The sequence below is a fragment of the Hippoglossus hippoglossus genome, chromosome 2 (genome assembly GCF_009819705.1).
Source record: "Hippoglossus hippoglossus isolate fHipHip1 chromosome 2, fHipHip1.pri, whole genome shotgun sequence".
Classification (NCBI taxonomy): Eukaryota; Metazoa; Chordata; class Actinopteri; order Pleuronectiformes; family Pleuronectidae; genus Hippoglossus; species Hippoglossus hippoglossus.
The window spans coordinates 2,342,205-2,353,045 of record NC_047152.1 but is presented as its reverse complement, the minus strand read 5'-3'; the positions used below and the strand labels follow the sequence as shown (position 1 = coordinate 2,353,045).

The 10,841-nt window shown below is 41.9% G+C and overlaps 1 non-coding gene across 1 annotated transcript; it reads left to right on the top strand.

Moving 5' to 3' along the window:
* Positions 1 to 4,384: 4,384 nt before the first annotated feature.
* On the top strand, positions 4,385 to 4,456 carry trnad-guc. Its single transcript has one exon. It is a non-coding gene; the product is annotated as a tRNA-Asp (tRNA).
* Positions 4,457 to 10,841: the final 6,385 nt, after the last annotated feature.

Sequence of the window (10,841 nt, the reverse complement as noted above, 5' to 3'; positions counted from 1 at the left end):
GAGATTTGCTCAATTTATTCTTATTCCCAAAACCGGAAAACAATTGATGCTACTGCTGCAACAAAGGCTGATAACAGCTTTGAAACTGAAACAGAATGGTAAAGCTTTGAGCCATAAAACCAAAACATTGAAGTAAAAAAAGTCTAAAAACCTGTTTTGAATTGAGAGTATCGGCAAAATCGGTGATAACTCTCTGTGAGTTTGACATCTCACATCACACACAGTAATATGGTCCACTGTGGATTATTCAAAATATTGATTAAACGCTGGCTTTCTTTTTGCCGATTTCAATTCAGTGTTAGTTTACACCGATCCCAAAGAGTGCAAGTCTCTTTTAAGTAGCCTGTAGTTGTGTTGCCTACTTGGACAGCTGGTAAAAGTTGTGAGGGGTTAAAAGACAGACTAACACAGACTTAAGATAGTCCATACTGAGTCAGCTGCTCTCAGGGCTCAGGTCACCCCCCCCCCCCCCCCCCCCCCCCCCCCCCCCCCAAGTTCTGCTTGACCTACAAATGTGTATTTTACATTTACAACTCTCCTTCAGCATGGCATTTGCCTCTTCCATACTTAATGAATCAGGGTAATTATCCATATCACAGCTATTTAAAAAGTGTATTTTTCTACATTTTTATTTTTCAGTTTTTTGTTTTTTTGGGGTTATGCCAAACAAAAGAAAATGCAACAAGACTTAGGTTATAGGTCCACTCACACTTTTTTCAAAAGGAATACCAGTCTTTTGCCCTCACCATTCAGCTATTGAGCCTCCCCTTAATTTGGTACCTAGGCCAAGGAGGTTATGTTTTCATTGCTATTTGTTTGCTATCTGTTAGCAAGATTATGCAAAAAGGTGTAGAGTAAGTAACAAAAAGTGCTGTTTTCTGGCCACATTAACAATGCAAACAGAATGACTGCTGTTAGTATTCATGCTGCTGTCTGCTTTATTATTAATATTCTTTATTCTTTTTTCAGACTGTGCGTGGCGTGAATGGAATAAAGATGGGTTTGATCGAGACAGAAGCGTCCTAACGAGCTGAGGACTTATTTATAACTCCACTGTGATACTGGCAGAGTTGCTCTGAAGCTGTCAGTCAAACACAGAGAAAAGGAGAGATGGTTATGGGAGGATTTCCGTCTACAATATAAGAAGTGATGTCACTTGATGTGACTTAATGAATGGATGAGTTAAACTTCATGTAATCATATTAACAAAGAAGTGTTCATAGATTTTTAACCATGATTTACCAGCCACTAATGTAATTTATCTGAGGGCGTAGAAGAAGACATGTTCAACTCGTCTACAGACTGTTAACATGCTGCCAGCCCACCACCCCTTACACACACACGCGCGCATAATAAAAAATCCTAGTAGCAGATGTGATTTTCAGATATTTCACATGTGTAGTAGAATATTTCCATGGCACTGATGTGCACTTCACATGTGTTTTTTGTTTTGAAGGTGGAAATACTTTCTTCGAAACCCCCAATCTCTTAAAACCCTGACACAGAGAAAGGCCAGGGGTAAGAGAATACATTTGAAAAAAGAGCATACATGAATTATTACCACTGGGCAGACTTGGGAGAATCCGGACCATTTTGATATGAAATAGGTCAACTCCCCCATCCCATCATCTTTCTGCAGCTAACCATCTCGCAAAATTAAGAGCAGGAGGAAAACCTCTAGAAAAGTTCAATTTGGCGTGGAATCTGTTTGTGGCAGGGGTCTGGGGGCAACACAGTTTGCGAAAGCAAATTACACATTTGGATGCATTGTTATTGTATTACTGACTTCGGAAATACAGGACAGATGGTGGCAGAACACTAAAACACCTACAGCGAGGAGTTGCACTCATGCCTTACATGATTTATGTTTGAGAAATACATTTTGATCATGAACACACTGTGACTTCAATGGTTTCAATATTGACGGTGAAATGTTGTTTGTGAACTGTTGCTCATACTTCAGGCATTTCAGTGTGCACATTCAAAGCTGGCTCTGTCGGCATTGGAAAGCATCAGACACTGCTGTGAAACTACTCCCCCTGCGGATTAATGAAGTTCATTTTATCTTGTGATTTTCAAGGTCACCAGAGGATAATCCCTGACGATCTGGAGCCAGTTTCAGGGGTAAACAGAGTAGCATCTGAATTCAATACAACTGAAGATATTAGGGACTTATTTTCAGACGTAAAAAAAAAAAAATACACAGAAAAACAACATAACATGCCTCCATACTGCTCCTGTGGTGTCATCCAAGAGTCCCAAGCCCTGATATTCATATTCGAATCAAATCGGATATGAATATGAATACATAAGAAAAACAGGTCTCTAAAATGAGTCATCTGGCAGGATTACCTTTGAGCTCCCATGCAGCTGCCATTACTATGAAAAAAAACACCCCCAGTTATAACTTCACATTGAATTAAACCAGTAAGGCAAATATTCACCTTAGACTATAAAGGTCTCTTAGTGAGGTTAATTAAAGAGGGGTGAACGTCAAGTTTGCATGAGACCCAGATGTTAACTTTTCACCATCTCTGATTAAATGTCAAGGAATGAGGCTTAGGCTATCCCCCAGTATAAAATGATGACATTTCATTTCTTTCACTCTTTCACTTTCTTTCACTCCCATACAGTGTGCATTGTGCCCACTGCCAACTACGTTAGGAGGGAATCATCTTGAACAACTTGTTCTTTGTTTGAGTCAATTATCAACAAAATGTAGATTTGTGATGGCGGCATCACCAATAACTTTTAATCGAGAGTGTTTGAACTGTCAAGGGCTCAACTCTCTCTACCAGGTGAGCGAGCGGACATGCACATACAGAGAATGGAGCCCTCCTTCAGCAGCCACAGGTTGCGTTGTCACCTGGCCCATTTGCTGCATGCGTTCCTCACACTCTCTCCCCATTTCATAAATGAATTCAAAAAATGCGGAGAAAATATGTGCAGTGTTTTAACTGAAAATAAGACCGATCAGCACCATAACACCACATGCAATATACTGACGGATGCTCCGAATTGACTTGAATTGGATTATGCTTCATCTCCAACAAACTTGATTTTATTTATTTTCTTACTCATACATTTCCACAGTAAGTAAACACAGCAGGACAAGTTGTCAGGGCTGTGGAAATAGAGCTGTTCCGACAATTGAGAGATCCAGACTGATGGAGCCTGAGGCCAGCTAGCCATTCTCATTTTCCATCTGTCTGAATTTGGCTGAAAAAAAAACAACATTTCTGCATCTCCCTCATTTTACAAGGAGACACATGAGATGTTATCTAACAAAGGCGAATTGCCACTTTCTCTAACTTTTGGAAAGTGAAATCCTTTCTCTTTCTAAACTGGTTCCAGAAATAAAAGGGAAGATTTTAGCATTATATTATGATAACACATGACATTTCAAACATCAAATTTGAAATGTAGAGTAGAATTTGGGTTAAAGAAGGCAGTTGGTCCAATGACCTATTGACATTTCTCAGACTTCCAACAAAGTAACAGGGTGAGAGAGTAGTGAATGACATGTGGTCCAAAACTGCTGTTTAGGGCACATGCCCCCTTGTCTTCAGACCAGGTATTTGTTGGTCAATTGTGCAATCCCATTCCATTGCCCCAAGGCAGCAATGCACCAACAACAACAACATGCTTTGTACTCAGATGGCCATTTGTTGTTAAAATAACATGGGCATAGTAAGAAATTGATAATTGACTCTCTATAAGTCCAATTTGCAAATCTTCTCTGTATCATACATTCAGATTTGCGAAGTGAACAAATCTTTCGGAATAGTGAATAATAATAATTATCAAATCTATACAGATAACACAGATGAGGTGTAAACAACGACAAGGAGCTGAAGGAGGATTTAAATCTTTGAGACAGCCGGGGAGTGTGGTGGGGCTACAACTCAATATCTGCAAGAAGCATCTAATATATAGTGTTGTTCTCTCTTCGTGAAACTGATTTCTCAAAAATACTTCAGTTTAGAAAATAATTTTCGAAACTTAACCACCATCACAATAGATAATGTGTCCAAGTCGTATGAGGTGACGTATGAGCGTGAAGATGGCACGCTATATGCCAAATCATTTAATGATATGCTTTAAAAGTGCTTAGTTGACACAGATTTAAGACAGACAAACTACCAGAAACAGCCATAAGAAAAACGACTCAAACATGTCTGGATCAATAATGAGCTATCCCAAACTTTTAAGCAGATCCAGACATCACAGCACAAGCTGGACGATATGGAGAATAGAAGCCACCGTAAAACAATCTCTTGTTGTGGGGCTAAAAGAAGGTAATTTCTGCAGACGAGTTGAGGAGACACACAATACAACAAGCAAGAGACTGATTTGAAGAACTGGGATGCTGCATGAACTCACCTCCTCGTTAGTATAGTGGTGAGTATCCCCGCCTGTCACGCGGGAGACCGGGGTTCAATTCCCCGACGGGGAGTGCAAAATATTTTTTACTCCCTGTTCACGCATGACTGCGTGGCCACCCATGATCCACCCCTTGGGGGGATCACGAGACAAAGAGGGCGATGATGACAAGAAGATTTAAAAAAATCGATGTACATTTTGCAATTACTAGGAATACGACATTTTTGATCATGGGTCCCAGCTTGCTTACCACCTAACTGACAGAGTTGGATGAAATAGTTCTCCTAAATAAGGCTGTGACAGAAATAAAAAAACATAAAATCTGTAATACCTTCACTGAGTCTATTTACCTCTGTTCAGCACATCAGCTATTTTTGTTTCAATGTTGTGCATGGACACACTGCTACATGGTATCCACATTACTCTTACATCTCATACTCAGAGCCTTCTATGCCATTTTAAGGGCAATTTGAGTTGGCCCATTTCTGACAAGCACCACTTGATCGCTTTGCTGCATAGTGGTTATTGTTTCAGTTACACTGTGATTGCCTGACCATCTGTTGCTACAAGGAGGTGACACTGACGATGTTTAATGAATAAAAGCTGGTTCTCTAGCAGGGACAGAGCCATGCTGAAAGTATCTCCTCTCTTCGGAACAGTCAGACTGCTGATGGCTCTGAGTCCAGACATGCTCCTATCCAACCACCTCTCGAGAGGAGCGTCACAGATAAGCCCCGAGTGTTTGTCTCCCTTCCTTTATCAATCTCAAACAGAGAGCGTTTTTGCACCATTATTCTGTGCTCTGACTGATAAGGTGTGGAGAGCCCAGAGTGGTGTGAAAGACACCTTGTGCCGGCCTGCAGGTTGCAGAGATAAAATGAGAGGGAACCACAAAGGTCAAAGGCATCCGAGAAACCACTGGTCCTGCTTCTGTTAAGGCTGCTCCATTCAACATCCAAGGATCATGTTTAATTCTCAAGCGTTATCAGCTAAATTCCCTGTGTTCTGTGGAAACAGATTCACACAGTGAAGCAATGTTGAGAGTACCTAAATACTATATTAGTCTAGTTAACAGGACTGATATTGAGTTTCACTTCACTGTTATTGTCATTTAGTTTCTAATATACTATTTTATTGTATTTAATATTCAAAATCTTAAAGAAGCACTCATTTATCTCACTAAAATCTCATCTCAATCCAGTGATCTAATCTATATCTTTTTTTGCAACTGGCTCACAGTGGCAGTTTGAGATTATGTGATGCAGTGACCTTGGCTGCACTTGAAAAAGCCACATGGTGCTCCAAATCCTTGAAGGTTAAGGGCTTGGGATCAGCGCGAAGAAGCAACTGAGCAAACCGTAAAGCCAAGCCACCAGTGCATCATTGTGAACATGAGTTCAGTCACCTGAAACGTAGCTAAGGGCACTTGAAGTAGAGTCGGCTCCTGTCAGGGTGCGAAGCTCCGACTGATGTGGGTGTTGACATGAGGCAGAGCAGCAGCACAGTGATTGGTGCAAGGGCTGAAGAAAATGTACACATTTACAGTTTCAACGCAGGAGACGAGAGGAGCTGCCTGGCTGCCTGACCTGAATCTCTAGTCTGATGCCCCCAGCTGTGCTGTGTTGTTTTTACTTTATAAAGAGCTGTTTTAAAATCAGCTCTCTGTCGCTGCTTGACAAGTAGATGACAAGAGATGTAACAGTCGAGGCTTACACTTGATCTGCTTCACTCAGTGTCATCATGTCTGAGACCAGACATTCTTTTTTTTGATACTTTGTTTACAATTTTCAGGTATATAACAAAGTGTTGACAGGACAATACAAAGACAATGTGACTTGAACAAAACCTAACAACTAGCAAAGCCAGGTACGTGTCTTTGTCTCACTGTCCTGTACATTCGCGACTGGTTCACATTGCTCACTGCCATCAACAGAAGAGCAGCTTGAATCATCATCATCTCCAGCGGGATGAAAACTCACAGGGAGTAGAAGGTTTCTGTGAACAACTTTTTCTCTTGATGTCATAGGGGCCCTGATGCAGTAAACATTGATTCCAGGTTTTACAGATGCCACTTCTTGTGGATTCCCATTTGTCCGATATTTTTCTCTTCCCTATCCCACCACGATTTACATCAAGACCCTGTCACCAATGGTGAGGGGTGATCCCTTTGCTTTGCGGTTATAGTTTCTCGCCTGACGAGCCTTTTTTTCCGTTTGACTGTTCTGCAGGGCAATGCGTGCAGCTTCAGACAGGTCACGTTTCAAACAAAAGGACCAACAACAGCATGCTGAAACATAACATCAACTGGAAACCCGGGAATCCTGCCAAACATAAGAAGGAAGGGAGCAAAACCTGTTGTCTCTTGCTGGGTACAATTGAAACAGAAAGTCAATATCTTAAGCATTTTTGGCCACTTTGCCTACTGATCATGGTTCCAAGAGTCCTGTTGTAGCATTCCACAACCCCATTCCCCATAGGATGGTACGGGGTGGGGTGAGATGTCTGGACACCGGCCACTTCCAGGAGCTCTTTAATGAGTTGACTCCCCACAAGAATTTGTGCAGGTCTGGTCTTGGACAGGGTGGGTTCAATGATGACTGCCTTTCCCACTGCAGATACATCAGAAGCAGGCAACCTAGCCCACACTAAATGTTCAGACATCGGTTGCAGAGTGACTCATCGTTTGAGTTTAGCCGCGCCGATCCTGTTCAGTGTTGCTCCAGCACAACATTTATCCAAATCTGACAAAGGAGACATTAAGTGGGGTAGATTATCAGCCTGGGTGCGAATCCACCGGAGATGTTAAGTGCCGACAACTCTCAGGACTAGACCATTATCAGTGGTAACATCTGTGTAAAATAGGCTATCAGTCTTTGAAAGTCCCTGCAAGTCTTGCTCGTATTCAAGGTGGGAGGCTCACTTACTTGATCAGCACTGTCCTCCGCTGTGTGCAGATCATCTAGTTCCCCTGTTGACGTCATGAATGGCCTGGTAAGTGACAAAGAAAACACAGCCTGTCCTCACGGCAGTGGGTGAGGGCAGAGTGAGAGCTGTCATCACATATCCTGCATGGCATTTCATTCAAGCTCTCAATCCTTGGATGCCTGTTGTTGATATGTGGCTTCTTATTAGCTTGAGCGGACTTTGAGGCAACACTTTCTCCAGCCTTCCAATCATCCTCTCTAGAGCACAGGTGTCTTGGCTCACAGCTTTCTTCTGTTCTGGGATGTCTGAAACTGATGTAGCATTAGGGCTAACCTCAACTTTGTTCATCCCTTCTCTAGATGGTATTCATCTAACACTTCCTGAACCTCACGAGCAGACCATTTATCCAGTCTTGGACCTAAAGGTAAGAGGTTAATCTCTGCTTGGGCAGTGTCTGATGAACATACGTGGGACTTCAACACTGGGATTGTCAAACACTTTACCTTGCTCTTTCAGAGAACTTGAAGCAACATCAGCAGCTCTGCTCAGTCTAATCCAATACTCATATGGATCCTCCTCCTCCTTTGGTAAAGTGGATTAAAAGTCAGCTAGCGGGACAGGGGAGTAATGGCTAGGGCCAAAATGTGTGTGCAATAGTCTGTAGATGGCCTGTGGGTTACGCTCAACATCAATTTCACCATTCCTTATCCCAGATCTCACCACATCCTTTGCTCTGCCTCTCAGGTGGATGGGAATTTTCTCCGCTTGATTTTCCAGCTGCACACCACCAAGCAACAAAAAAATTAAAATAAAACCCAGAGTAAAACAAATATAGCCACTATCGGCTGACGGTTAAACACCCTGAATAAAAAGGACACAGTTCCAAAACGATGCAGCGGCGAGAACACATCAGCCCGGTCCTGCGTGGTCATGGACGAATCACGGCACCAATGTGACCTCTGTCATCTGTCTTCCCACAATGATTTCCTAGAGGCAGGTCAATGTTGTTGGCAACAGGTGTTTATTGACTCTGCATATTTTATATAAACACAAGAGCGGAAGGATCATCACAAATGGTGATCCCCTAACCCCACATAGAGTATGGACGTGCTAACAGGAGATGCATTCTAATGCCAGGTGTGACCTGAGCTCCACATCTGACTCACTCGAGACTGGTAATGCCAGTTCTCAACAGGGGACACTTGCTATGTGTGTGTGTCCAAAATAGGTTCAATGTAACTGTGTGGTAATATTTGGAAGAAGTCACCTGTCTAATGTGAAGACCATGTATGTAAACAGAACATGTATGTTTATCTAATTATGTTCCTGTTGACCTTCATATTGACCTTTGGCCGATCAGTTGCTAAAATGAATTATCTGGAGATACCCTCTCAAATAATATTTCAACCAAGTTCTGTCAAACTAGGGAGGTTTAGATCCATCTAGGACTTGACTGTACGGTGTATATTGGGTTCCTGTCAACCTGAGAATTACGACACAGGCCTCGGTATGTCTGTACAACAGGGATGATTAAAATCATACTTCTCATGCCCCTCCCCTCTCTCCTTTTCCTTGCACACACATTCATGCAAGCTGTCTATCACAGGAGTAGAGTACGTAAAGACAACTTACATAATAGCTTCCTGACTAAACATAGCAAAGCCCCTCTGGCTAAAACTGAACTGCTCCTACTGCGCCTCACTACACAGGGGAGGGTCATCCCCTTCACATCCATGTGGGGGCGCTGTGGAACTTTGCCTGCTGCAGGTGTGGGATGCTCTTGTTGATTCTGCTCTGCACTTGAAGTTTAAATTAAACATTAAACACTGAGGAAAATGAGAAGAGTGGAATGGGAAGATGACAAAAATGAAGAGAAAGAGGGAAGGAGAAAAAACGATTCTATTCATTAAATTTCTTTCATCCTTTCTTTGCAAAAATTGACATAAGACCCTTGCAGGTTAAATCATTGCTCAGAAATTATTTGTTTCAGTAAAGGATGGGTATTTTGGCACCGCTCTTTCCCGTTTGAGGACCAGATGTGATGTTATCAAGTGGTTAAAATGTCAAAGGTGCAGAGAGTGAAAGGATTAAAGCTGTGGCCATGAGCCATGCAACCAGTTTCACTATCATGATCCTGACTGGCTGCCAGTCAACTCAGACCTCACAGGGCTTCCTTACTTGGGGACAAGGCTGTGTCTGTCACACCCCCCCCCCCCCCCCCCCTGGAGATGCCACACGACTGGTAGGCAGCAGTGTGGAGAGTTTTTCTTTCGGTGAACTTCAACCTTGGCTGGAATTTTCTCTCTCAATTACGAACTTTGCAAGGGATAATTGCAGGACTTATTCAAAGACACACACAAAAAGTGATTTAGTTATTGTGTAGCCAGAGGTTTTTGTGTCGAGAATAAAGTGAATAAATTAAATCACATTAGATAGAGCCCAAGTACTTGACACTGTAGCTCAATTAATATCTGTAAGGCCTGCAGCACAGAGCACCGAAGGAGCCTATAGCTCTTTAATGGCAAATATATGACAAAAGTGCGAAGCTTTCGACTTTGATAACCTTGTTTTAATTCCGCAATTACATAGCCGTCTTCTAACCCTGTTCTCTTTGGTGCATTTAAAAGCAGCCTCCAGAGTCAGGGCCATTTGTTCAGCATAACGACAGCTTTGAACTTGCAGGCAATATTATGCAAAAATCTCTCCTTTCATGCAGAGCAAAGTGCGCTTATTAAACAATTAGCATAGTTATTCTGGTGGTAATCACCCAGAGAGATTGTAAATTGGCAGGAGAGTTTAAAAATAGTCTTGTTTCAAAATCTGTGCAGGGTGTTTATTACCTGTCTGCATACCCCGGGGCAAAACATTATGTCTACACTGTATCCACAAAATGCAGATATGCATTCATACAGTCAACAATATGCTCTACATCTTTATAGTCGTCTGGCTTTTGATGGTTTGGGTTGCCTGTTGTGTCAGAAAGGCTTATTAATATTGCACAGAAGCATGTTTCATGTAGTGACAATGTTGCTTTGAGGAGAGAAGACATGACAGCAGCAGCTGTCTCTGATTTGGTTATGGATAAAATACTGATGAGGCAGGAGCTTTAGTTTTCAGTGAGTGTTTTAGCCTACATCACAAATTCACAACATTGAAGTGCTTGTCCTTTAGATCCCTGCTTTTCTTTTACGTGTGTCTCCATCTGTGGTGTTAAGAGCCCAATGCGTTGGTGTTCCGATGCTGTACATCTCAGAGATCCCCTCAGAGGGTTGGAGCTTTTGTTTTTTTCTTTAGGATTAGTACTATAATGTTTTCTTACAATGGAGGAGAAAAAAATTGAAATCTTTACAGATGACGGAGAAAAAAAGAAAGAAAAAACACATATATATATATATGCCATAAAACGAGAAAGACATATGTACAAAATATATGTATATTAATATGCCTCAATGTACACAAAAATAATAATAATAACGTCAAAATACGATAATCATTCTAGGGCAGCCAGGTTACCCAGTGAGATAAACCAGTGA